This window comes from Eptesicus fuscus, chromosome 5 (genome assembly GCF_027574615.1).
Source record: "Eptesicus fuscus isolate TK198812 chromosome 5, DD_ASM_mEF_20220401, whole genome shotgun sequence".
In the NCBI taxonomy this organism is placed as follows: Eukaryota; Metazoa; Chordata; class Mammalia; order Chiroptera; family Vespertilionidae; genus Eptesicus; species Eptesicus fuscus.
The window spans coordinates 67,302,222-67,329,214 of record NC_072477.1 but is presented as its reverse complement, the minus strand read 5'-3'; the positions used below and the strand labels follow the sequence as shown (position 1 = coordinate 67,329,214).

The 26,993-nt window shown below is 42.4% G+C and overlaps 1 protein-coding gene across 1 annotated transcript in view; it reads right to left on the bottom strand.

The window, feature by feature from the left end:
• Positions 1-26,993, bottom strand: part of FSIP1 (fibrous sheath interacting protein 1) — a 199,031-nt gene that overhangs the window by 118,996 nt on the left and 53,042 nt on the right. The window lies entirely within an intron of this gene.

Below are 26,993 nucleotides of genomic sequence, written 5' to 3'. Positions count from 1 at the left end.
TCCAGTCAGGGCACATGCCTGGGTTGCAACCTCGATCCCCAGCATAGAGCATGCAGGAGGCAGGCAATCAATGATTCTCTCTCATCATTGATGTTTCTATCTCTCTCCCTCTCCTCTCAGAAATCAACTATATATATATATTTTAAAGTTGTAAACATTACTTTTAGTACTTCACAAGTGGTAAGGTCCACGTGATGCCAAGTTGAGGGTAGGAAAGCTGTGTTGGCTGTGGTTGCTGAGCTGGTGGCTAGGGGCACTCACTAAGTGATTTGCTGCCAAACAAGAGCCCTGAAGAAAGCCTGTTTCAAATTCTTGCTGCAGCAAAATTCAAACTTCTAAAATGTCATGTATCTTTGTGTCATTAGCATAAAGTCAAAACTATATGATTAGTCCATAATTGCTACTTATCTTGTTCCCTAAAATGGCCCAAGTTTTCCCACATCTGGATCTTTGCCACGAAATACCTTCTTTCTATAATGCCCACCCCCATCTACACAATGTGAAGCCCTACTCCTTTCCCAAGATTCAACTTGGATTTCACATTTTCCACAAAGCCTTTCTGGATCCCTCCACTATGGCCCTCGCTAATTTGAACAATACAGCACTTTCTTTGCACTTCTCATGCCACTTGTTTTAATTCTGCCTTATCATATTTGTTTACTATCTCTACCCCCTACCGCTTGATCAAAAGCTTGACTCTATGCCCTACCTTTCAAAGAGAGTTTCAGACATACTAAACACACAAAAGTTTTTGTGTTTAACTAAATCTGGATTTCTTTTTTTCTATTTGACAGAACAATTTAAACTAATCTTGCAATATTATTGACTGCCATGGTTTTCAAAATCTGGTCATGAATTAGGACCCTCAAAATAATAATTAGCCCATTGCTTTTCATGTGGAGTTCCAGAGAAAACCATTACAAATATCTGAAGGGATACCCTATGGCTTTCCGAGCAGGGAAGAAAGACGGCCTACAAGTGTCTGCGCAGGCACTCACTATTTCCCTGTGCAGCCCACTGTCCCCCGGCCCCATAAATTTAGCAGCAGTTTCTTGAGCTTCTGCAGAGAAGGAACAGATTTCCTAAACCAAAATTAAAACTCAGGATTTTTGTGCCATTTCCAGGTGAGCTTCCATTTAAAATGTAGCTTTAAGGGGCAAGAAGTCTTAGAATGACTGGGACATTTCAAAGTGCTATTATCCTACCTAATAAAACAGTAATATGCAAATTGACCACACCTTCGCTACGCCCAAGCCACGCCCACCAGCCAATCAGAGTGAGTATGCAAATAAGCCCAACCAAGATGGCAGGCAATTTGCATACATAGGCGCCCTGAGCTGACCCCCTGCCACGGATTGCAGGGAGCTGGGTGTCCGCTTGGCAGGTGCACGAGCGGACCCCCTGCCATCGGAGGCGGACCCCCTGCCATCGGAGCTGGGTGTCCGCTCCAGCTCCAGGCCAAAAGCCCGCCGGGGGCTTTTGACCTGGTACACGAGCAGACCCCCTGCCATCTGAGGCAGGGAGCTGGGACTGGCAGGCGCTGGCTCCAGCCAAGCCCCGCAGCGCCAGCAAAGGCAGGCGAAACCCAAGCCACATCCCGATCGGGGACCCGGACTGGCAGGTGCTGGCTCCAGCCAAGCCCCGCAGCGCCAGCAAAGGCAGGCGAAACCCAAGCCACACCCCGATCGGGGACCCGGACTGGCAGGTGCTGGCTCCAGCCAAGCCCCGCAGCGACAGCAAAGGCAGGCGGAACTCAAGCCACGCCCCGATCGGGGACCAGGGCAGGCAGCGTGGGTCAGCGCCCTAGCCACTGCCCTGATCCAAGCCGCCATCACACCGCCTGCCTGTTCCAAGCTACAATGGGGGCCCGGGCAAGCAGCGGGGGGCAAAGCCCTAGGCCGGTGCTTGCCTGGATCACGGACCCAGGCTGGCGGCGTGTGGCAGTACCGCACACTGCTGGTGGGGTCCAAGCCGAGGGGACCTGGGCAACTTCTGCCAAGGCCCGCCTGTGGGCTCGAGCAGAGGGAGAAAGCTGGCAGCTTAGAGGGCATTGCTCCCTCTGGAGCCCCAGCTTCCGCTTCCCAGCTGTGAAAATTGACAACCGGTAGGAGGAAGTCCCACCCCCACAGAAACAGCCAGAATCAGCCGTTGGTCACACAGCTCAAAGGCCTGACAGTTAAGACTCATTCACCTGTATCTCAGACCGTGGCAGTAGAGCGGTGGGACTATGTCCAAAGAAAAACTGTTGATACAACGTAGCTCTGCAGCAGAAAGATGCCGACGTTATCGACAGAAAATGTCTGAAGAGCAAAGGGCGTCTGATCTTGAAAGAAGGCGACGCCTGCGACAGAATGTATCTGAAGAGCAGCTATTGGAAAAACGTCGCTCTGAAGCCGAAAAACACCGGCATCTTCGACAGAAAATGTCTAAAGACCAACGTGCCTATGAAGTTGAAAGAAGGCGGTGGCGAAGACAGAATGTGTCTAGAGAACAGTCATCAACAAGTACTAGCAACATTGGTAGGAACTGCCTTCTCAGCAATAATGGAGTACATGAGGATGCAATTCTCGAACATAGTTGTGGTGGAATGACTGTTAGATGTGAATTTTGCCTATCACTAAATTTCTCTGATGAAAAACCATCCGATGGGAAATTTACTCGATGCTGTAGCAAAGGGAAAGTCTGTCCAAATGATATACATTTTCCAGAATACCCGGCATATTTAAAAAGATTAATGACAAACGAAGATTCTGACAGTAAAAATTTCATGGAAAATATTCGATCCATAAATAGTTCTTTTGCTTTTGCTTCCATGGGTGCAAATATTGCATCGCCATCAGGGTATGGGCCACACTGTTTTAGAATACACGGACAAGTTTATCACCGTACTGGAACTTTACATCCTTCGGATGGTGTTTCTCGGAAGTTTGCTCAACTCTATATTTTGGATACAGCTGAAGCTACAAGTAAACGATTAGCAATGCCAGAGAACCAGGGCTGCTCAGAAAGACTCATGATCAACATCAGTAACCTCATGCATGAAATAAATGAATTAACAAAATCGTACAAAATGCTACATGAGGTAGAAAAGGAAGCCCAATCTGAAGCAGCAGCAAATGGTATAGCTCCCACAGAAGTAACTATGGCAATTAAATATGATCGTAACAGTGACCCAGGTAGATATAACTCTCCCCGTGTAACCGAGGTTGCTGTCACATTCAGAAACGAAGATGGAGAACCTCCTTTTGAAAGGGACTTGCTCATTCATTGTAAACCAGATCCCAGTAATCCAAGTGCCACTAAAATGAAACAAATCAGTATGCTGTTTCCTACATTAGATGCAATGACATATCCTATTCTTTTCCACATGGTGAAAAAGGCTGGGGAACAGATATTGCATTAAGACTCAGAGACAACAGTGTACTCAACAATAATACTAGACAAAATGTAAGGACACGAGTCACACAAATGCAGTATTATGGATTTCATCTCTCTGTGAGGGACACGTTCAATCCTATTTTAAATGCAGGAAAATTAACTCAACAGTTTATTGTTGATTCATATTCAAAAATGGAAGCAAATCGGATAAATTTCATTAAAGCAAACCAATCTAAGTTGAGAGTTGAAAAATATAGTGGTTTGATGGATTATCTCAAATCTAGATCTGAAAATGACAATGTACCGATTGGTAAAATGATAATACTCCCATCATCTTTTGAGGGTAGTCCCAGAAATATGCAGCAGCGATATCAGGATGCTATGGCAATTGTAACGAAGTATGGCAAGCCCGATTTATTTATAACCATGACATGCAACCCTAAATGGGCAGATATTACAAACAATCTACAACGCTGGCAAAAAGTTGAAAACAGACCTGACTTGGTAGGCAGAGTTTTTAATATTAAGCTGAACGCTCTTTTAAATGATGTATGCAAATTCCATTTATTTGACAAAGTAATAGCTAAGATTCATGTCATTGAATTTCAGAAACGAGGACTGCCTCACGCTCACATATTATTGATATTAGATAGTGAGTCCAAATTACGTTCAGAAGATGACATTGACCGTATAGTTAAGGCAGAAATTCCAGATGAGGACCAGTGTCCTCGACTTTTTCAAATTGTAAAATCAAATATGGTACATGGACCATGTAGAATACAAAATCCAAATAGTCCATGTATGGAAAATGGAAAATGTTCAAAGGGATATCCGAAAGAATTTCAAAATGTGACCATTGGAAATATTGATGGATATCCCAAATACAAACGAAGATCTGGTAGCACCATGTCTATTGGAAATAAAGTTGTCGATAACACTTGGATTGTCCCTTATAATCCATATTTGTGCCTTAAATATAACTGTCATATAAATGTTGAAGTCTGTGCATCAATTAAAAGTGTCAAATATCTATTTAAATACATCTATAAAGGGCATGATTATGCAAATATTCAAATTTCTGAAAAAAATATTATCAATCATGACGAAGTACAGGACTTCATTGACTCCAGGTATGTGAGCGCTCCTGAGGCTGTTTGGAGACTTTTTGGAATGCGAATGCATGACCAGTCTCATGCAATCACAAGATTAGCTATTCATTTGCCAAATGATCAGAATTTGTATTTTCATACCGATGATTTTGCTGAAGTTTTAGATAGGGCTAAAAGACATAACTCAACTTTGATGTCTTGGTTCTTATTGAATAGAGAAGACTCTGATGCACGTAATTATTATTATTGAGAGATTCCACAGCATTATGTGTTTAATAATTCTTTGTGGACAAAACGCCGAAAGGGTGGGAATAAAGTATTAGGTAGACTGTTCACTGTGAGCTTTAGAGAACCAGAACGATATTACCTTAGACTTTTGCTTCTGCATGTAAAAGGTGCGATAAGTTTTGAGGATCTGCGAACTGTAGGAGGTGTAACTTATGATACATTTCATGAAGCTGCTAAACACCGAGGATTATTACTTGACGACACTATCTGGAAAGATACGATTGACGATGCAATCGTCCTTAATATGCCCAAACAACTACAGCAACTTTTTGCATACATATGTGTGTTTGGATGTCCTTCTGCTGCAGACAAATTATGGGATGAGAATAAATCTCATTTTATTGAAGATTTCTGTTGGAAATTGCACCGAAGAGAAGGTGCCTGTGTGAACTGTGAAATGCATGCCCTTAAAGAAATTCAAGAGATATTCACATTGCATGGAATGAAATGTTCCCATTTCAAACTTCCGGACTATCCTTTATTAATGAATGCAAATACATGTGATGTATCGTACGAACGACAACAGGCAGAAGTTTTGATAAATTCTCTGAATGATGAACAGTTGGCAGCCTTTCAGACTATAACTTCAGCCATGGAAGATCAAACTGTACACCCCAAATGCTTTTTCTTGGATGGTCCAGGTGGTAGTGGAAAAACATATCTGTATAAAGTTTTAATACATTATATTAGAGGTCGTGGTGGTACTGTTTTACCCACAGCATCTACAGGAATTGCTGCAAATCTACTTAATGGTGGAAGAACCTTTCATTCCCAATATAAATGACCAATTCCATTAAATGAAACTTCAATTTCTAGACTCGATATAAAGAGCAAAGTTGCTAAAACCATTAAAAAGGCCCAACTTCTTATTATTGATGAATGCACCATGGCATCCAGTCATGCTATAAACGCCATAGACAGATTACTAAGAGAGATTATGAATTTGAATGTTGCATTTGGTGGGAAAGTTCTTCATCTTGGAGGGGATTTTCGACAATGTCTCAGTGTTGTGCCGCATGCTATGCGATCGGCCATAGTACAAACGAGTTTAAAGTACTGTGATGTCTGGGGATGTTTCAGAAAGTTGTCTCTTAAAACAAATATGAGATCAGAGGATTCTGCTTATAGCGAATGGTTAGTAAAACTTGGAGATGGCAAACTTGATAGCAGTTTTCATTTAGGAATGGATATTATTGAAATTCCCCATGAAATGATTTATAATGGATCTATTATTGAAGCCACCTTTGGAAATAGTATATCTATAGATAATATTAAAAATATATCTAAACGTGCAATTCTTTGTCCAAAAAATGAGCACATTCAAAAATTAAATGAAGTAATTTTGGATATACTTGATGGAGATTTTCACACATATTTGAGTGATGATTCCATTGACTCAACAGATGATGCTGAAAAGGAAAATTTTCCCATTGAATTTCTAAATAGTATTACTCCTTCAGGAATGCCGTGCCATAAATTAAAATTGAAAGTGGGTGCAATCATCATGCTATTGAGAAATCTTAATAGTAAATGGGGTCTTTGTAATGGTACCAGATTTATTATCAAAAGATTACGACCTAACATTATCGAAGCTGAAGTATTAACAGGATCTGCAGAGGGAGAGGTTGTTCTGATTCCAAGAATTGATTTGTCCCCATCTGACACTGGCCTCCCATTTAAATTGATTTGACGACAGTTTCCTGTGATGCCAGCATTTGCGATAACTATTAATAAATCACAAGGACAAACTCTAGACAGAGTAGGAATATTCCTACCTGAACCCATTTTCGCACATGGTCAGTTATATGTTGCTTTCTCTCAAGTTCGAAGAGCATGTGACGTTAAAGTTGTAAATACTTTAACTCAAGGGAAATTAGTCAAGCACTCTAAAAGTGTTTTCACTCTTAATGTGGTATACAGGGAGATATTAGAATAAGTTTAATCACTTTATCAGTCATTATTTGCATCAATGTTGTTTTTATATTATGAGTTTGTTATTGTTGTTATATCATTTTGTTATTATTTATTAATAAAATTATGTATTATTTTCATATGCACTGTACTCATTTCCTTTTATCTCTCACACTTTTATTATAGAGAGAGGGCAAATAGCAAAATTAAAATATTTCCTCTAATTAATTCCCTTTTAATGTGCACAAATTTCGTGCACCAGGCCACTAGTAATAGGTATATCTGCTTTTGATTCTAATATGAGCTTACTTTTTGTCTAGAATCATCTCTAAAACAAGATAATGGTTTGCTGCTGATAGGTGTACACAGAAAAAATTGTGGAGAAAGATTTTTGGTTTCTATTAGATTCAAGTATACAAAATTGCAAATACTCTATCATTACTTTTTGAACTATGAAAAAAAGAGTTATATTTGATTCAAACTAATATATTTATTTTCTATTTATGTGTAAGGACCAGTCTTTTTGTTTTTATTTTTTTCATTTGTAAATCATTTTTATTTTTTAGTTACAGTTGACATACATTATTTTATTCATTTCAGGTATACACCCCAGTAATTTGACATACATTACATTCATTTCAAGTGTACACCCCAGTAATGGGACATTAACATAACTTACTAAGTGATCATTCCAATAAATCTCATACCCGTCTGACACCATATATAGTTATTAGAATACTAGGGGCCCGGTGCACGAAATTCGTGCACTGGTGGGAGGGGGGGGTAGGGGGTGTGTGCCCCTCAGCCCAATCTGCACCCTCTTCAATCTGGAACCCCTCAGGGGATGTCCAATTTCCAGCAGTCGGACATCCCTCTCACAATCTGGAACCGCTGGCTCCTAACCACTCACCTGCCTGCCTGCCTGATTGTCCCTAACCCCACTGCCTGCCTGCCTGCTCGCCCCTACCTTGATCTCCTGCCAGCCTGATTGCCCCTACCTTGCCCTCCCCTATCAGCCTGATCACCCCAAACTGCCTGTGCCTTGGCCCCCAGTCTGGCCTCCCTCTGGAGGCACCACCCCCATAACCCCAATGCTGCTGCCACTGCAGCTGGTTATGGCTGCCTGAGCCTTGGCCTCTGTAGCCACTGCGGCTTTGTCTGGAAAGATGTCCAGAAGACAACCACTCTAATTAGCATATTACCCTTTTATTAGTATAGATTTGGGGACCATTACAACCACGCAGAACTTGAAGAAAACACATGGCCCTGGTCAGTTTGGCTTAATGGAGAGAGCATCGGCCTGTGGACTGAAGAGTCCAGGTTTGATTCTGATCAGGGGCACACATGCCTGGGTTTCGGGCTCAATCCCCAGTAAGGGGCCTGTGGGTGGCAGCTGATCAGTGATTCTTTTTTTTTTTTTAAATATATTTTATTGATTTTTCAGAGAGAGGAAGGGAGAGGGATAGAGAGCTAGAAACATCGATGAGAAAGAAACATCTACCAGCTGCTTCCTGCACACCCCCCACCGGGGTATGTGCCCTCAACCAATGTACATGCCCTTAACCGGAATCGAACCTGGGACCTTCCAGTCCACAGACCGACGCTTTATCCACTGAGCCAAACCGGTTTCGGCTGATCAGTGATTCTTATCATTGATGTTTCTATCTCTCTCTCCCTCTCCCTTTCTGAAATTTTAAAAATATATATATATTTTAAAGAAAACACATGATCTTCACTTTGGGCTTTGTCATCTTACAATATCCTTTGTGCAGTGTTTTAACTTCCCTCAACTTTCCTTTACCCACCTTTAAAGTGCAATCTATTTTGGGGAAGATGATCAGGAAAGTGATTCCAGTGGGTAGAAGTTTTTTTTTGGAGGGGATGGGTCACGAAGATATTTAAAAATTGAGCATGGTGATGGTTGTACCACTCTGAATTTACTTTAAAAAACCAGTTCATTGTACACTTTAGGTGACATGTACAGTATATGGGTTATATCTCAACAAAGCTGTTCTTTTATTTCTTTTTAAATAAAGACCAGTCTTATAATCAGTTGCAGGTGTTTTCAGAGGCCCCTCAAGATTTGCTTACCATGTCCCAAATCACGGCTGTGATTCCCAGTTGCCTCCAGTCCTGGTGGATCTGGATGGTGTGGTTTGCAAAGGAGAAGGTGGCAAGAGGCTTAGGGAATTTCCGCAACCCCATTCCCCCGGTCTCCTCATAGGGCACCAGGGCCATTCCCACTGTGCCAGCTCTGCTCCCTTTAACCTGTTAGGCAAAAGAATCCTGCGTGCTCTGGCCAGAAAGTGCATTCTTTCTTAGCTGGCCCCCATGCTTTTTTAAAGGTCGTTTTATGGATTCAAAAGAATAAACAGAGATGTGGAAAGCTTTTGTCAAGGCAGACACCCGGGGAGCGCCGGGCTCGGTCAGACACGCCCCCCGGGTGGCGATCGCCATGCTGACACCCGGGGAGCGCCTGGCTCGGCCCGGACAGCCCCCCGGGTGGCGATCGCCATGCTGACACCCGGGGAGCGCCTGGCTCGGCCCGGACAGCCCCCCGGGTGGCGATCGCCATGCTGACACCCGGGGAGCGCCGGGCTCGGCCAGGACATGTCCCCCGGGTGGCGATCGCCCCCGGGACACCCACGGAGCGCCGGGCTCGGCCCGGACACGCCCCCGGGTGGCGATCGCCATGCGGACACCCGGGGAGCGCCGGGCTCGGCCCGGACACGCCCCCGGGGTGGCGATCGCCATGCGGACACCCGGGGAGCGCCGGGCTCGGCCCGGACACGCCCCCCGGGTGGCGATCGCCATGCGGACACCCAGGGAGCGCCGGGCTTGGCCCGGACAGCCCCCTGGGTGGCGATCGCCATGCTGACACCCGGGGAGCGCCTGGCTCGGCCAGGACATGTCCCCGGGTGGCGATCGCCATGCTGACACCCGGGGAGCACCGGGCTCGGCCAGGACATGTCCCCGGGGTGGCGATCGCCCCGGGACACCCACGGAGCGCCGGGCTCGGCCCGGACGCGATCGCCATGCGGACACCCGGGGAGCGCCGGGCTCGGCCCGGACACGCCCCCGGGGTGGCGATCGCCCCCGGGACACCCACGGAGCGCCGGGCTCGGCCCGGACACGCCCCCGGGTGGCGATCGCCATGCTGACACCCGGGGAGCGCCGGGCTCGGCCTGGACACGCCCCCGGGTGGCGATCGCCATGCGGACACCCCGGGAGCGCCGGGCTCGGCCAGGACATGTCCCCCGGGTGGCGATCGCCCCCGGGACACCCACGGAGCGCCGGGCTCGGCCCGGACTCGCCCCCCGGGTGGCGATCGCCATGCTGACACCCGGGGAGCGCCGGGCTCGGCCGGACAGCCCCCCGGGTGGCGATCGCCATGCGGATCCCCGGAACTTACAGGATTGGGCGCAGCCATCTTGGTTTTCCCAACGGCCGGATGGGCCACCCGGAGTCCCGCCCCCCGCCTCTGGCAGGCCCAATCATGGGCATAGCGGAGGTGCGGTCAATTTGCATGTTTCTCTATTATAAGGTAAGATTGACTATATGCCATATACTATATTTTACATCACCATAACTGTTCTATAACAACCAATTTGTACTCCCCAATCCCTTTACCTTTTTTCACTCATCTCCCCGCACCCCCATTTCATCTGGCAACTGTCAAAATGTCCTCTGTATCTATGAGTCTGTTTCTGTTCTGCTTAATTTGTTATTATTTTTGTTTCAATTGTTAATAGATATGTATTTGTTGCAATTTTTCTGTTCATATTTTTTATCTTTTTTCTTCTTCTTCTTAAAGAAGACCCTTTAACATTGCATGTAATACTGGTTTGTTAGTGATGAACTCCTTTAGCTTTTTCTTGTCTGGGAAGCTCTTTATCTGTCCTTCTATAGCTTTGCTGGTAGAGTAATCTTGGTTGTAGGTCCTTTCTTTTCATCATTTTGAGTATTTCTTGCCACTCCTTCTGGCCTGCAAAGTTTCTGTTGAGAAATCAACTGACAGTCTTATGGGAGCTCCCTTGTAGGTAACTAACTGCCTTTCTCTTGCTATTTTTAAGATTCTCTCTTTGTCTTTAACCTTTGCACTTAATTGTGATGTATCTTGGTGTGAGCCTCCCAGGGTATATCTTGTTTGAGACTCTCTGTGCTTCTTGGACTTGTATGTCTATTTCCTTCACCCGGTTAGGGAAGTTTTCTGTCATTATTTATTCAAGTAAGTTTTCAATTTCTGCTCTCTCTTTTCTCCTTCTGGCACCTCCATGATGCAAATGTTGGTACACTTAGTACACTAGAAATTTGGAATACTTTTTATTTTTGTTCTTCTGATTGGGTGTTTTTTGCTTCTTTATATTCCAAATCACTGATTTCATTCTCACCTTCATCTATTCTACTGTTGACTCCCTGTAAATTATTCTTCATTTCAGTTAATATATCCTTCATTTCTGACTGGTCCTCTTTCATGCTGTTGAAGTTCTCACTAAGTTCATTGAACATCCTATAATCAGTGTTTTGAACTTTGCATCTAGTAGATTGCTTGTATCCATTTTGTATAATTCTTTTTCTGGAGGTTTTTTCTGTTCTTACATTTGGAGCATTTTTTTGCCTTCTCATTTTGGCAACCTCCCTGTGTTTGTTCCTATGTATTAGGTAGAACTGCTATGTCTCCCAGGCTTGATAGAGTGACCTAATGTAGTATGTATTCTGTAGGGTCCAGTGGCACAGCCTCCCCAATCACCCAAGCTGGGCACTCGAAGTACACCTCCCTCCCTCTCTTCCCCCAGTATGAGCTGTGTAAACTCTTCTCTTGTAGTTGAGGCTTAATTGCTGTTGGCACATCAATGAGAGAGCTTTACCTCCAGGCCAATTAGCTGCAAGGACTCCAATCTCTGTTGAGGATCAGCTGTAACAGAGTGTGAGTTACTTTAGCAAGGCTCTGGTGCCCACTGAGTTGCCCCTTGAGTGTGTTGCTTGTGGAGGTGGTTAGGTGGTGCTTCAATGTGCTCTGAAGCTGTCCACTGGGTGGGCTGGCTCTGGGGCCTATCAGGACAGGGTCAGCCACTGCCTGTGTTCTGCCCAGAACCACCCAGCATGAGCTACAAAGTGATCTACAGATGGCTGCTACTTGTTCTAGGCTTGGAGGTGCCCAGGTGGGCCAAGCTGCAAACAAAGGCCAGTTGCTACTAGTGCCCAGCCACTTAGTGAGAAATATAGGGCATGCTGAGGCCTCTTGCTGCTTCTTTGAGATCTTTTAGGAAAATCTGAAATATGAGCAAGACAGGAAAAGCCACTAGAAACAACTTGGTTGGACCAAAAGTTGGGTTAGACAGGGCCTCAGGGAATCATCAGGGTTGGGTAAACAATGTGAGCCAGGTTGAAGGAGTCTCAGATATGGTACTGCTGGCTCTGTGGGAGAGGGCTCATCCAAGGAACAATGGCCTCTGCCAGCACTTGAGTCTAGAAGAAAACTGTCCCCCCAGACTCTCACGCTGATACTGGACAATTCAATTCCTCCCCCTATGCCTCTGGTGCCTTTCAAGCTGCTATCCCAGTGCTGGAGCTCAGAGGGAGTGAGTGCGAGTAAGTCTGTGTGCAGGCCCTATAAGAGGAACAGTCTGGACTCCAGCAGCCCTCCGTCTCCCTCAGCCTCAACCTCCACTGGTTTTTACAGCCAGAAGTTACGAGGGCTTCTCTTCCTGACACTGGAACTTTGGACTGGGGAGCCTGGTGTGGAGTTGGGACCCCTTGCTCCTCAGGAGGGACCTCCACAGCCAAGATATCCCTCCGATTTTTATCTCCCACGCGTGGGTGTGGGAACAACCCCTTCTGCATCTCCGTCCCTCCTACCAGTTTCAATGTGGCTTCTTCTTTAATCCCCTAGTCATAGGACTTCCATTCAGCCAGATTTCAGGTGGTTCTGAATGGTGGTTGTTTAGTTGTAGTTTTTATTTGATGTGGTCATGGGAGGAGGTGAGTACCACGTTTACCTGTGCCGCCATCTTGCCCAGAAGTCCTCTAGTTCAAACTAATATTTATTAAACTCCAGTATTTCATATTGTTTTTAAATTATATTCTAGAACTTTTTTATTTATAATAAAATATAGATAATCCTTAAAGCAGTGAAAATGTATCAGACATTAAGAGAATGAATACACATGCCACAGACTGGGGAAAATATTTGCAAAACACATATCTGATAAATGGACTTCCATCCAAAATATTCACAGAACTCTTAAAAATGCAATAATAAGAAAAAAAGCAATCCAATCTCACAATGGGGAAAGATCTGAACAGACACCTCAGTAAATAAAATATACAGATGGCAAATAAGGATATGAAAAGATGTTCAGCATCACATGTCATTAGGCAATTACAAATTAGAACAGTGAGATACCACTACACCTATTAGTATGGCTAAAATCCAACACACTGACACCAAATGCTGACAAGGATACAAGGAACAGGAACTCTCATTCCTTTGTGGTGGGAATATAATGGTGCAGCCACTTTGGAAGACAGTCTGGCAATTTCTTACAAAATTAAATACAGACTACCATAGGCTCCAACAATCACACTCCTAGGTATTTACCTAAGTAAGCTGAAAATTTACATCCACACAAAAACCTGCACTCAAATGTTTGCAGTAGTTTTATTCATAGTTGCCAAAACTTGGAAGTAACCAAGATGTGCTTTAGTAGATGAATATGGTACATCTATACAATGGAGTATTTTTCATCAATAAAAATAAATGAATACATAAAAACATGAAGAAATTTTAAATACATATTGCTAAGTGAAAGAAGCCAATCTAAAATTCTGTATACTCTATTATACTCTATTATTCCAACTAGAATAATATGACACTCTGGAAACTATTAAGACAGTAAAAATAAAACTTTCTGGAAAATTATAAAGACAGTAAAAAAGATCAGTGATTGTCAATGATTCATGCGGAGTGAGAGGGATGAACAGATGGAGCACAGGTGATTTTTAAGGCAATGAAACTGCCACATACTCTGTATGATACTATAACGGTGGGTACATGTCATATATTTGTCTAAACCCATAGAATATACAACACAAAGAGTGAACCCTAATGAAAACTATGGACTTCAGTTAATAGCAATGTATCAATATTGGCTCATCAATTGTAAGAAATGTACCACACTATAGCAAGATGTTACTAAGAGGGAAAATTGTGGATCAGTGGTTGCTAAGGATTGAGAGGATAGGAGGAGGAATGAATGAATGGGTAGAAGACAGAATATTTAGGAAATGAAATATTTAGGGAATGATACTATAATGGTAAAAACATGACATAATGCATTTGTTAAAATCTACATAACTGTACAACACAAAAAATACACCCTAGCCTGGCTGGTGTGGCTCAGTAGTTGAGTGTTGACCTATGAGCCAGAAGGACATGGTTCGATTCTGGTCAGGGCACATGCCTGGGTTGCAAGCTTGATCCCCAGTGGGGGGGCATGCAGGAGACAGCCAACTGGTGATTCTCCCTCATCATTGCTATTTTTATCTCTCTCCCCCTCTCCCTTCCTTTCTGAAATCAATAAAAATATAATTTTTGTGAAAAAGAATACACCCTAATGTAACATGGATATTAATTCATAATAATATGTCAATATTGGTTCATCAGTTATACCACATTAATGCAAGATGTTAATAATAGGAGAAACTGAAAGTGGGTAGACAGGAATTCTATACTTCCTGTACATTATTTTATAAACCTAAAACTGTTCTAAAAAATAAAGTCTATTAAAATTTTTATTTCCTAAGAATCCCAAAACACCAATATGAAAGAATATGTTCATAGCATTATTTACAGTAGCTGAGATCTGGAAACACTCCAAGTGCCCATCAACAGATGAGTAGATAAGAAAGCTGTGACAAATCTACACTAATAAAAGAGAAAGATGCAAATTGACCGTACCTTAGTGACGCCCACCAGCCAATCAGGAGTGAGTATGCAAATTAACCCAACAAAGATGGTGGGTTAATTTGCATACACAGGCACCAAGCGGCCCGAGGACAGGATGCTTGCATCATCACCATAGCAATGATGCAGGCATTCCGCACATCCCCAGCCACTCCAGGCCTCTGGGCAGCGTGGGAAGGCAAAAAGGTGGCTCTGGCCAGAGCCAAGGCGGTACTGGCAGCCAGGGGAAGGAAGGCCCATTCTTGCATGAATCTTTGTGCATCGGGCCTCTAGTTCTATATAATAAAAACCTAATATGCAAATCTACCGAACAGTGGAACAACCAGCATAATGACACTGACTACCAGGGAGCAGACGCTCAACACCAGAACCGCCCCAAGCCCACAGGCCCTGTCCCATGGCAGTGGCAGGGGCAAGGCTGGCAAGCGGGCGGCGCCAGGCCAGCCAAAGTGGTGTCAGCAGGGGCCTCCGATCACCCCACCTGTCACATCCTGATCACCGGCCAGGCCTAGGGACCCAACCCATGCATGAATTTTGTGCACCAGGCCTGTAGTTTATACAATAAAATACTATGCAACTGTAAAAAAAGAAGGATCTCTTACCCTTTGAGACAGCTTGGAGGGACCTGGAGAGTATTATGCTAAGCACAATAAGCCAGCAGAGAAAGACAAGTATCACATGATGTCACTTATATGTAGAATCTAATGAACAAAATAAACTGATGAACAAAATGTATTCAGAGACATTGAAGCATAGAACAGACTGATAAATCTCAAAGGGAAGGTGGGGTGGGAGGTGATGAACCAAAGAACGTACATGCATAACCCACGAACAGAAACAACAGTGTGGTGATGGTCTGAGGCAGGGGTTGGGAGCGGGATAGAAAGGGTCGATGGGGGGATAAAGGGATATCTGTAATACTTTTAATAATAAAGATAAATTTTAAAAGACTTTTTTAATTTATCAGGGAGTGCATTTATTAAATCTAATATATGTTTCAATTAAAAAAACTGTTCAATGTAGAAAGTTTAAGTAATAATAGCTAACACTTTAGAAAGCTAAAGTTAGGAAAGGCAGTAAGAAAGGAAGATAAGTTGAAAAAAGTCCATCTTGCTGCGGAAAAAATAATAGTGATGTATTCTTGCAAATGTAGGTTGTGTGAGATTATATTTCTTTTTCTTCCTTCTGTCCTATAGTTCAGAGGCTGATTTGTTGTTCCAGACAAGCGGCATAACAATTTTTCTATGGCTTATTTGAAAATATCAGTGCTGTTCTCACTAGAGAAAGATGATACAAAGCTTTAGAAAATTTACAGGAAGATGAGGGGGGATATAAGTATAAGTGTCAGAATCCTGTTCAGAGATCAAGGAAAGTCTAAGTCCAAGAATTTCCATTTAATTATATTTTCATTTCTGTGAGTTCTAATTGGTTCCATTTCAAATCATCCTTTGCCAAACTCTCAAAAGCCCCTTTTATTTCTTTAAATATATTAAACAGACTTTACATTCTAAAATAGACTATTCTAAACTGCAGTCTACATAGAACTGATTTTATAGTGTGTTTTTTCTATTAACTATTGCTCATGGTGGCTTATCCCTTACTAGTAGCCCTGCGCACAAATCCATGCGCCAGTAGCTCACCAGTAGCTCGCTGCCGCCCTCCAGTAGCTCTCCGCCCTCCTGTAGCTCCCCGTCCCCCCTCCCCCTCGACCCTCTCATAGCTTGCTGCCCTGCCCCGTCCTGTAGCTCTCCGCTGCCCGCTTGTAGCCAGTAGCTCACTGCTGCCCTCCAGTAGCTCTCCGCCCGCTGCCCCCCCTCATAGCTTGCTTCCCTGACCCTCCTGTAGCCCTCCACCATCCACTTGTAGCTCACTGACCCACCCTCCTGCTGATCCGTGATCCGGTGGTTATGCAGTCAGTCATTATGCTTCACAGTGTAACGACCATTTGCATATTACATCTTTATTATAAAGGATGTGTTTTGGGGGGTGGGGTCTTTACTGTGAATTCATGGTCCTCCAACTTTATTTGTGGAAATTACTTAAGGTATAGATTTAAATTGTGTTCTTCCAGAGAGATTTCCCTTTCCTTCGACCAGGAGCCAAGGGCACTGCCAATTAAGACCACTTTCAAGTAAACATTCAACTTGGGGTTTTCAGGCCCTACAAATAGTATGAACTCAAACCCAAAACCTACCTTCTTGCAGACTTGTAGTTAAAAATTCTCATGGGAGACTCTGGTTTCCCATAGCACCCAGAGACAAAGCAAAGACAAACAGACAGATGTAGATACAGATAAAGATATAGATATTTAGATACAAATTTCCACCTCTCCCTCTTCAGAGCAGGTTTTTCCTAGTTCATCCACTGAGGTTTTAACCATTTTGTGTATCAACTCTATGGCGGAGTTCAGATTTGACCTCCTCAGTCTCCTGAGCCCCTATACATGGGCTGTTAAAGCCCAAACTTCAGGCAATTGGAGACTGGGGACAAATGCTGCCTCAAGGGGCCACTTACCTCTCCTGATTCACACTATCCTGTCATCTCTGTCCTCCAAGGAATTCCCTTCCTTTTCTGTCAGCTCATCCATGCCTTAAAAAATTACTTTTAAAAAAAATACACTTTATCCATCATATTTAGTTTTGCTCTACTAAGAGGAGTTTCTTTACACATCTAGTCTGCCATATAGCTAGTAATAGAATGCTCAACCCAAAGACTTGGCACAGGGGACTGGCTGCAAGGGCTAATTTTCTCCTATTTCTAAATATGAAACTTTATAGAATTCATAGTCCCAGGCAGTATTTTTTCATTTTGTTTCAGCTTCTTCCAACTCCCTTCTATGCCCATGGGAACCCCACACTGGCACCAGTTCCACACAGGGAACCTGGTTCTGGTCCCGGCCTCACATGCATCACTTGATCTCAGATCAGTCCAACTCCCAACTGAAGGTCTGCCAAGTCTTGTGTTACACTTGCTTGTCTGCTCCACAGAGTAATATATCTTGCTGTATTATTATGCTATGTCTTAAATTTTCTACATGGCAGGAGCCATGGTAAGTATAAAATTAGGTCAACACATGACCTTGACCAGAAATCAAGATTAAACTATTTTTATTGAATTTACAGGTAGAATTTCATCGGTACTTTTTTCAGGTATCCTGTATGTTTTCTCCTAAAACACTAGTATAAAAGCTAGAGCATCAGTGACTGATGGTATCATTTTATTCATACAGGATGTTGAGAACAAGAATTTGATAAAGATAACCTTGAGTCCAATAAACCAGAGATGGAGACCTCTATAGTTCCATATAATATACATGAGCCAAAGAGTTAAAAACCAAAGACCAGGGAAGAATCTAGTGATACCGAGACATCACTATGTAGGAGGAACACAGGTCCAGAAAACAAAAGATGAAGGTAAAGAAGGGGGAGGGCAGCTACACCCCAATGACTGAGAGCCAGGAAGTTGGTTGCTCAGAATCATGGCCTCCATATCAGAGATCAGGATGGGCCTGCACTCAGTGCTCCTCCAAGCCAGTGCCAGGCCTCAAACTGTTTGTTACCTGTCTGCTAGGAGAAAAAGAGCTATGCCAGGACTTAAATAAACCATGTCACAAATACACTTTTCTTGATGAAATAAAGAAGGTATAGATGTATGTTCTGGTGAAAGTTCCTTAATCCACACCCGCCCCCGCAAGTAACATGGAGTTCTCTGACCATCTCCATTGAGATTACTGCTTTAGATAATCCTGCTTTGGCCAGAGGGAGCCTTAGAGGGTAATCACAGGTAGATCCAGAATCTGAAGGTTTATTTAAAAAAAAAAAAAAAAAACTGGCTATAGCCAGTTAAAAAAATAATGAAGTTAAATCAAAAAAAGGAGGGTATAGTAGAAGAATATCATGTAAGGAAAAATAACCTGTAAGTAAATTACATCTAGAAAATTAATACTTTAGAAAATTAATTGTAAGGATAAAAGCAAGACACCCATGAAAAACACACAAGGTGTCAAAACAAGCCAGAGGAAAATCATTTGGGCAAAAAATGAAATAGGATCCCAAGTCAAATTTATAGAAAATATTCCTTTATTAACTTTTGGTCGAGAATATGTTTGTATATTTTCAGAAAACAACTCTGAGACCATGTGGATTCCAGCAACAGAGAGGAATCTACAGGACTACTCCAGCCATGAAGACAGAAGAGAAGCAGTCCAGAGACGGAAGACGCTGATGTGGCCTTCCCATACTAGCAGTTAGCAGCTGTACATCACTGCAGGTTGCCCAGGACCAAACCAGAGAGAGTCGGACCTGCATTACCACCATTGGTCCACCATCCAGAACTGTAATGTCAGTGCTGACATGTACACATAAGGAACTGTTGGACATTGTAATTGGGTCTCAAAAGAACTGTTGGCCCAGAAAGAAACTCACTACAGACTGATTCATTTCCTGTCACCATAACCATTATTGCTTGTCTCATTTTCGGTTCTTATAAGTGTATTTCTAATAGCACATGATCTCACTCATCTAGTGGAAATAATGAACATAGACTGATGAACAAGAACAGACCCAGAAACAAGGTGGCACGGATCAGACTGTCGGGCCTCAGAGGGAGGGTAAGGGAGGGTGGGGGTAAAGGGGAGAGATCAACCAAAGGACTTGTGTGCAAGCATATGCGCCTAACCAGCGGTTGGGGACAACAGGGGGGTGGGGGCATGTGTGGGGAGGGGTGTGGGATAGGAATGGGGGCATGAGGACAAATATGTGATACCTTAATCAATAAAGAAATTAAAAAAAAACAAAACTGGCTATAGCCAGTTAAAAAAATAATGAAGGGTAAAGACGACATGAATATTAATAACACTTCCATTGGAAAAAAATCATTTAAGAATCTATACTAACTAGAGGCCCGGTGTATGAAATTCATGCATGGGGGAGTGTCCCTCAGCCCAGCCTGCACCCTCTCCAATCTGGGACATCCCTCTCACAATCCAGGACTGCTGGCTCCCAACTGCTCACCTGCCTGCCTGCCTGATTGCCCCTAACTGCTTCTGCCTGCCAGCCTGATAATCCCCTAAACACTCCCCTGCCAGCCTGATCAATGCCTAACTGCTTCCCTGCCAGTCCGATTGCCCCTAACTGTCCTCCCCTGCAGGCCTGGTTGCCCTCAACTGCCCTCCCCTGCATGCCTGGTTCCCCCCAACTGCCCTCCCATGCAGGCCTGGTCACTCCCAACTGTCCTCCCCTGCAAGCCATCTTGTGTCCAAATGGGGTCGGCCATCTTTGACCACATGGAGGTGGCCATCTTGTGTGTTGGAGTGATGGTCAATTTGCATATTACCTCTTTATTATATAGGATAAAAGGGTAATATGCTAATTAGGTCAGACTTCTTCCAGACGACCTTCCAGACGTCCTTCAGGACAAAGCCATGGTGGCGGGGCTGAGGCAGAGGCAGTTAGGGGTGATCAGGCTGGCAGGGGAGAGCAGTTAGGGTGACCAGGCAGGCTCTGGTAGCCCCACACACAGAACAAAACCTGCGGCGGGGGCAGGGCTGGCGAGCAGGCAGTAACAGCTGACCTCTCAGTCCCTTCCCCCGGCCATCAGGCACTGATCACCCTATGGCAAAAGGGGAACTGGGGTTTTGGCAGGGGGTGGGGCCGGCTGTGGGCAGCTAGGAAGATGGCCCTGATTATAGGACAGGCCTAGGGACTATACCCGCACACAAATTTCGTGCACTGGGCCTCTAGTTTATTATAATAAAAGAATGATACTAAAAATGACCTTAAGTGTTAAAAAGAAATTAAATGGGATGTTAATTCCATGTTAACATCCAAATAACAGGCTTGTGTTCAACCTCTAAAACTCATAATTTTTATTTATGCATTCTAATTTTATGTCAACAAATGCTATAATGGTTAAATGTGTTTTATATGTATAAATAGCATATTATAATTTTTACAGGATTTATTTTACTTCATTGGTTATATTTAATTCTATCCTTCAGTAAGATATTATTTGCTTATTTCTTGAAGCATGTACATGCACTTATTCCATATAACCACATCCATGGTACATGGACTCAACCAATGAACTCTGAAAACTAATTAAGAAAGCAAAAGGCAAGGTATGTTAGGACCTAACTAACTTTATTATCTATTTCTAAAGCCTCTGCTCTACAATACTTTAAGGAAAAAACAAGTAATATTATGTAAAAAATTTGCCATCAAAATTTTCATTTTTAGGGTAACTTCCTTGATATGTCACTTCATTCAGAAACATCACAATACCTACTACACCTTATCTAATCTAATAATAGACAAATATGCAAATTGACCACACCTTTGCTACACCCAAGCCATGCCCACCAGCCAAGCCACGCCCACCAACCAATCAAGATGAGTATGCAAATTACCCCAACAAAGATGGAGGCTAATTTGCATATCAAGACAGTGTCGAAAGAAGCCAAGAGCTGCAAAAGGGAGTAAAGCTTCGAAGAAGCAAGCAAGCCAGGGGAGGGGGGGGGGAGGAGAAGGGAGGAGCGAAGTCAGGGCCCGGGGCAAAGGGAAACGTGGGCGGGCTGGAGGAGAAGGTGGGGCGGGCGACAAGGGCGGAGCGGAGGCGGGGCCGGGGACGAAGGGAAACGCGGGCGGGCTGGAGGAGAAGGCGGGGCGGGCGACAAGGGAGGAACGGAGGCGGGGTAGAGTGCAGCAGGAAATCCTATTGCAGGATTTTTTCCTGCAACGGGAATGCTAGTATAATAATATCAAGTCTGCTTTATCTTAATACTAGTAGCCCTGCACACGAATCCATGCACCAGTAGCTCTCTGCCACCATCCTGTAGCTCTCCGCCCACTGCCCCGCCCTCCCGTAGCTCCTCCTGCCCCCCTCACCCCTCACTCCCCATAGCTTGCTGCCCTGCCCCCTCCTGTAGCTTTTCGCCGCCTGCTTGTAGTTCATTTCCCCACCCTCCTGCAGATCGGTGATCTGGTCGTTTATACGGTTGGTCATTACACCTGAAGGCGTAATGGATAATTAGCATATTCCTCTCTTATTATATAGGATATGTAAAGAATTATAATCCAGAAAAAAAGTCCTTAATACCTTTTCAAATTTTTATTGTATAGGCAGATATAAGATATAACTCCTTTTGTTCCAAAATATTTGAAATTGAAATCTACTGATGTATTTTATAAATGCACTAAAAATTGTAGTTGAAACAAAATAAGTCAATGAAAAACACTCTTTTAAAAAGTTAGGCTCATTTATTCATTCCAGAATAATTTCTAAATATCTGCCATATACCTATAACTTAGTATCAACCATTAAATGATATTTTTCAGTTGCAAGAAGTTTTGTCAAGCTTTCTCTATCAAATGATACAGATATATCCTTCTGGCATTTTTATGTTCTGCTTGTTTCAAAATGTGTTTCTTTGCCAATGTTTATAATTTAACTGTCAATGTATAAATCCCACTCTCAAAATTTCACAGCCAAATATTTGGCATTATTATTGCACACACCTGCCACCACATACAGAAGAAAAAAACAAGGGTTATACACCCTATAAAAATACAAGTTTGTGTGTCAATGTTATCTTATCCATCTTCCTAAAAGCTGTTACCAAAAAAAAAAAAGATTAAATAATTTCTATAGTTCTGAACAATGACACCAAAGAGAGAGTATAACTACTTTTCCAAGTCAGATCTAAATTAATATAGAAACACTAAAGCATACTAGTCTTCGAGTTTAACCACAAACATGTCAGGTTGTTTGGAGTTCTGTTGAATTTGGAAAAGATGTATAAACAGTTGCTAACAGCTTAATGTTTTTAGGGAAAAGCCCACATTGATAGGTGGTCTCAAATCTTAGCTGAAAATTAACTGAACTATACAGGTGTAACTGAAAGAGGTTGGAATAATGAAAAGTTCACAGGATGAAGTGTTTAAAAAATTGAGGATTGGCCCAAGTCTACCACTAACTAATTGTGATTCTTTAAAAAATTATTTAGCTGTTCATGACTAGTTTCTAATCCGTAGAACTGGCCCAAATGACCTCCAAGGCGCCTTCAGCTCTCACATTCTATAATTCTAATTCAATGGCATGTTTTGTAATTGAAGGTAGACCCTCCATCCATTCACTGAGCAAAAGAAACCCTCCAGTCTTCTGATTGGGGTCCATGTGTTCTCATACTAGGTTAAATGGCAAGAGCATGTGGAAATACAAATCAGAACACAAGGACTTATCATCTTTTGTGAACCACATTCTTATCCACAATGCCCAGCAACAAGGCCTAGAGTGCTAAACAATTTGATGCAATAATGACAATGCAGTTCACCAAACAAGGCCAAGCTCACTGGTTTCCAGGAAACTGAAAAGGGAAAGAATGTAGAAAGAAATAGTAGAGACTTTAAATGATGGAAAAAATGAATAAAGTTCAAACTGAGAATGAAAAAGACACAATAAAGATCTAAAAAGTATGGTCAATGCATTTAGAATGATTGGAACCGTGAAAAGCTTTTCCTAACAATACTAACAAAACATCTTTGAGAACATTTTATTACTAAAGGAGTCAATGAGATGAGAACAGATTGATGACTCTTTCTGTCGGGGGGGGGCGGGCACTTCAGGGGGGAGCAAAACAGAGAAAAAGACTCATGGACAACAGTGTGGTGACTGCTGAGGGACGGAGTAGAGGAGGGTATAGGGTAATAAATGGTGATGGATGGAGACGTGACTTGGGGTGATGAACACATAATACAGTGTACAGATGATGTGTTGTGGAATTGTGTACCTGAAACCTGCATAATTTTGTTAACCAGTGTCACCCTAATAAGTTAAATAAAAAGAAAAAAATGCAAGACTAAAATTGAATTATTTTGATTCATGAAAGCTACAATTATTATGCAACTTCATTAAAGGTATTTTTATCTCATCCAAGAAGTTAAAGATGTTCCTTTTAAAAAAAAAAAATCCCATTAGTCTTATTTTCACAATGGAACATTCAATATCTCAAAAAATTATACCAAATATGAGTTATTGTTACTATTTAACTTAGTCAAAAATTACATCATTACTGCCCAGGCCAGTGTGGCTCAGCTGGTTAACACTGTCCCATGCACCAAGAGGTCGCCGGTTCAATTCCTGGTCAGGGCACATGCTTGGGGTATGTGCAGGAGGCAGCCAATCAATGTGTTTCTCTCTCAACAATGTTTCTCTCTCTCCCTGTCCCTTCCTCTCTCTCTAAAACCAATAAAAACATTTTTAAATACATCATTACATTAAAGGGTTAAATATATATATATATATATATATATATATATATATGTATATATATATATACACACACACACATATATATGTATATATATATATAATTTGTTATATATATATATATAAAACAAATAATAAAACTGCCTCATTATGACTCTCTTTTCTTTAGAAATATTTATTTCTTTACCCAAATTAGTGTTTAAAACAATGTTCTATTGTAATAGAGAAACTAAGACAAAACTATAAAATTAGCCATTTACAGAAGCTATCATTCAGAAAGCATATTCTCTGGTCTATAGACAGAGGGAATATATATACCAACCTCACATTCTCATAAAATGTGTTATTAAACTTCCAAAAATAACTTTCAATAGAATACTTAAGCCAACTACTACTAAGTATTTAGGAAATACACAAAATGAGTTTTAGATTATATAAATAACGCCATTTCTCACCAAAAATAAGTATTCCAAGAATCATAGGCAAAAGGACAAGGTGAACTAGCCCTAGCCTAATTTCACAAACCAAGTCTCGAAGAGCCTGAGAGGGATTTAAGGTAACAGAGCAGGGCATTGACGACACTAAAACAAGGACTCAGGTCTCCAGATTCCCAGCCCACAAAGTATCTAGAAGCTTGTGAGGCACAATGGGCTTTGCAGAGTTTGAAATAGACACAGTCTCTTCCCTCAAAAGTACACACACAGTACACAATATGATATTGTGAAACACTAAGCAATTAAAACATAAAGGCAATATAAATATAGATCAACTCTCATGTGCTTTTATCAACCAGATACCAGTTTATGAAAGTGTTGACTACAAAATACAAAACTGTGAAATTATCATTTATATGAGGGATTCCAAGTATTTTTCCCATGAATATTACTGGTTACAAAAAACATTATCACACTTTAATTATCAAAAAAACAATATTAATCATAAAAAGTAAATCAGTACCAGAAAGGCAGTATAGCACAGTTGTTAAAAGCTAATCATTTGAACCCTTTCTTACACTTACTAGCTATATAACCTTAAGGAAGTTACTCAACCTCTATATGCCTCCATTTCCTCACCTATAAATTGAAGGTAATAGTGTTTACCTCTTAGAGTGGTTGTGAAGATTAGATAAGTTAATACATTGTAAAATACTTGGAACAGTGCCTGGCACATAGTAGGTACACAGTAATTGCTCTCCTCTATTCATATGTTATTCTTCTCCAATTAGCCAACAACGACCTCTTGACACTTATCATGTCTCAAGTCTAGCCAACCTTCAGAAGCCACTGGAATAAAATATAAGTTTCCCAAAGGACCCAGGTTTTGAGTTAAAAATTAAATAATGATAGAGATAAGATTTAAAAAATAACAGAAACATGTTCAAGGCATGAGATAAATAATCAGAAATCAGGAAAACTGAATTATAGAAAATGCAGTCTTTGCCTGTCTTAGATTGGCAGGTGTGGGAGGAGAAGAACCAACAGTTTTCAAAGCAGGTCAAACCACAGTCATTTTATTTGCCACATCCAGTTGAAATGCTCCATCACCACCACAACTATTCGCCAAAAGCCCTTTACACTTCTTAACCATTCCTACTTCTACTTCTTCCCCATATCTACAGACACAAGGGGGAAAAAATTCCTCAGAAAATAAAAATAGAGGTCTCCCTGAAATATAATCCCCATTAAATTTCCCATAAAAGTAAATAAAAATGAATTATAAAGCAAAGCACAATGCATCTATTCCCTTCAGATCTGCTGCCTGACTGTCATTAGCAGACCTGGATATCCTGAGGCTCCAGGTGGGGGCTGCTGTCCATGGCTGGCAAATGCTAAGAGCAGTTCAGAAGGATGTGATCCTGAGGGGCGAAGAATCTCAGTCAGGATCAGTGCACACTCTTGGAGAGCTCTGAGGAGATCAGAATTTAACCAAAATCACTTACCTGATGTCACTCCCATTGAGTAGCATATAAAACGGATGATGAGAGAAGAGAGTGACGAGGTTATTAGTGGCTACACAGGAGGTGGCAATGCTGAGAGAAGGGTAACACAAGTGAGGACAGAAAAAATGTTCAAAGAGCCATAAGGAACTATTTTAAGATAAATTACACAGACTGGTTAAAACTTAATGGGGCTTGAAGACTGCGGGGGCCTGAAGCGGCGGGGGCCAAACATGGCGGGGATCTCCCTTTTTCTCGTCCCACGCAGAAAGAGAGATGAACGAACCGGTTCTAAGGGGAGGCGGCCAGGGATTGAGAAATATTAGAAATAAAGAGAGGAGAGATAGATTTGAAAGCTGGGGCTGGGTGGATCTTTTTGTGCCTGGCTGAGGCCACAGAAACAGATCCAGACTGCAAAGCTGAGGCTTTATAATCAGGGACAAACAAGGCAATTAACAATGTTCTTGTAAGTTTCACTTGTTTTGGCAGCACTTGCTGCCCCTCCCACAGCCCACTAGCTACCCAGGAAGGATCTAGGGATCAGTTACAGGATTAGGCTTAATTATGCTGGGAGGGGTCTGCCCTCCAAACGAACTTGTTTGTGACCCTACCACAGGTCAGTCAGAGGCTTAACCCTATAATCGCTTCCTACAGAAGATCACCCAAGATAATAGGACTTAGTAGAAGACAGAAAGTAGGTACTGCTGGCAATTATGACAAGACCAGCTCTGGAAGAGAGGATGTATAGGTAGTTCAGCCTTGTCATGTTTAATTTTAGGTAAAAGCTAAGTATCCAACTGGAAACATCCCATGGGTAGCTGAAAAAATCATAATCTTTTTTTTAAAAATATATTTTATTGATTTTATTACAGAGAGGAAGAGAGAGGGATAGAGAGTTAGAAACATCGATGATAGAGAAACATCGATTAGCTGCCTCTTGCACACCCCCTACTGGGGATGTGCCCGAAACCAAGGTACATGCCCTTGACCGGAATCGAACCTGGGACCTTTCAGTCCGCAGGCTGACGCTCTATCCACTGAGCCAAACCGGTTTCGGAAAAAATCATAATCTTATAGAGCATTTTTAAATAGGAGATCACAATTTAATTGATTTAAGAGCTTTCTCTCATCAGCAATTATA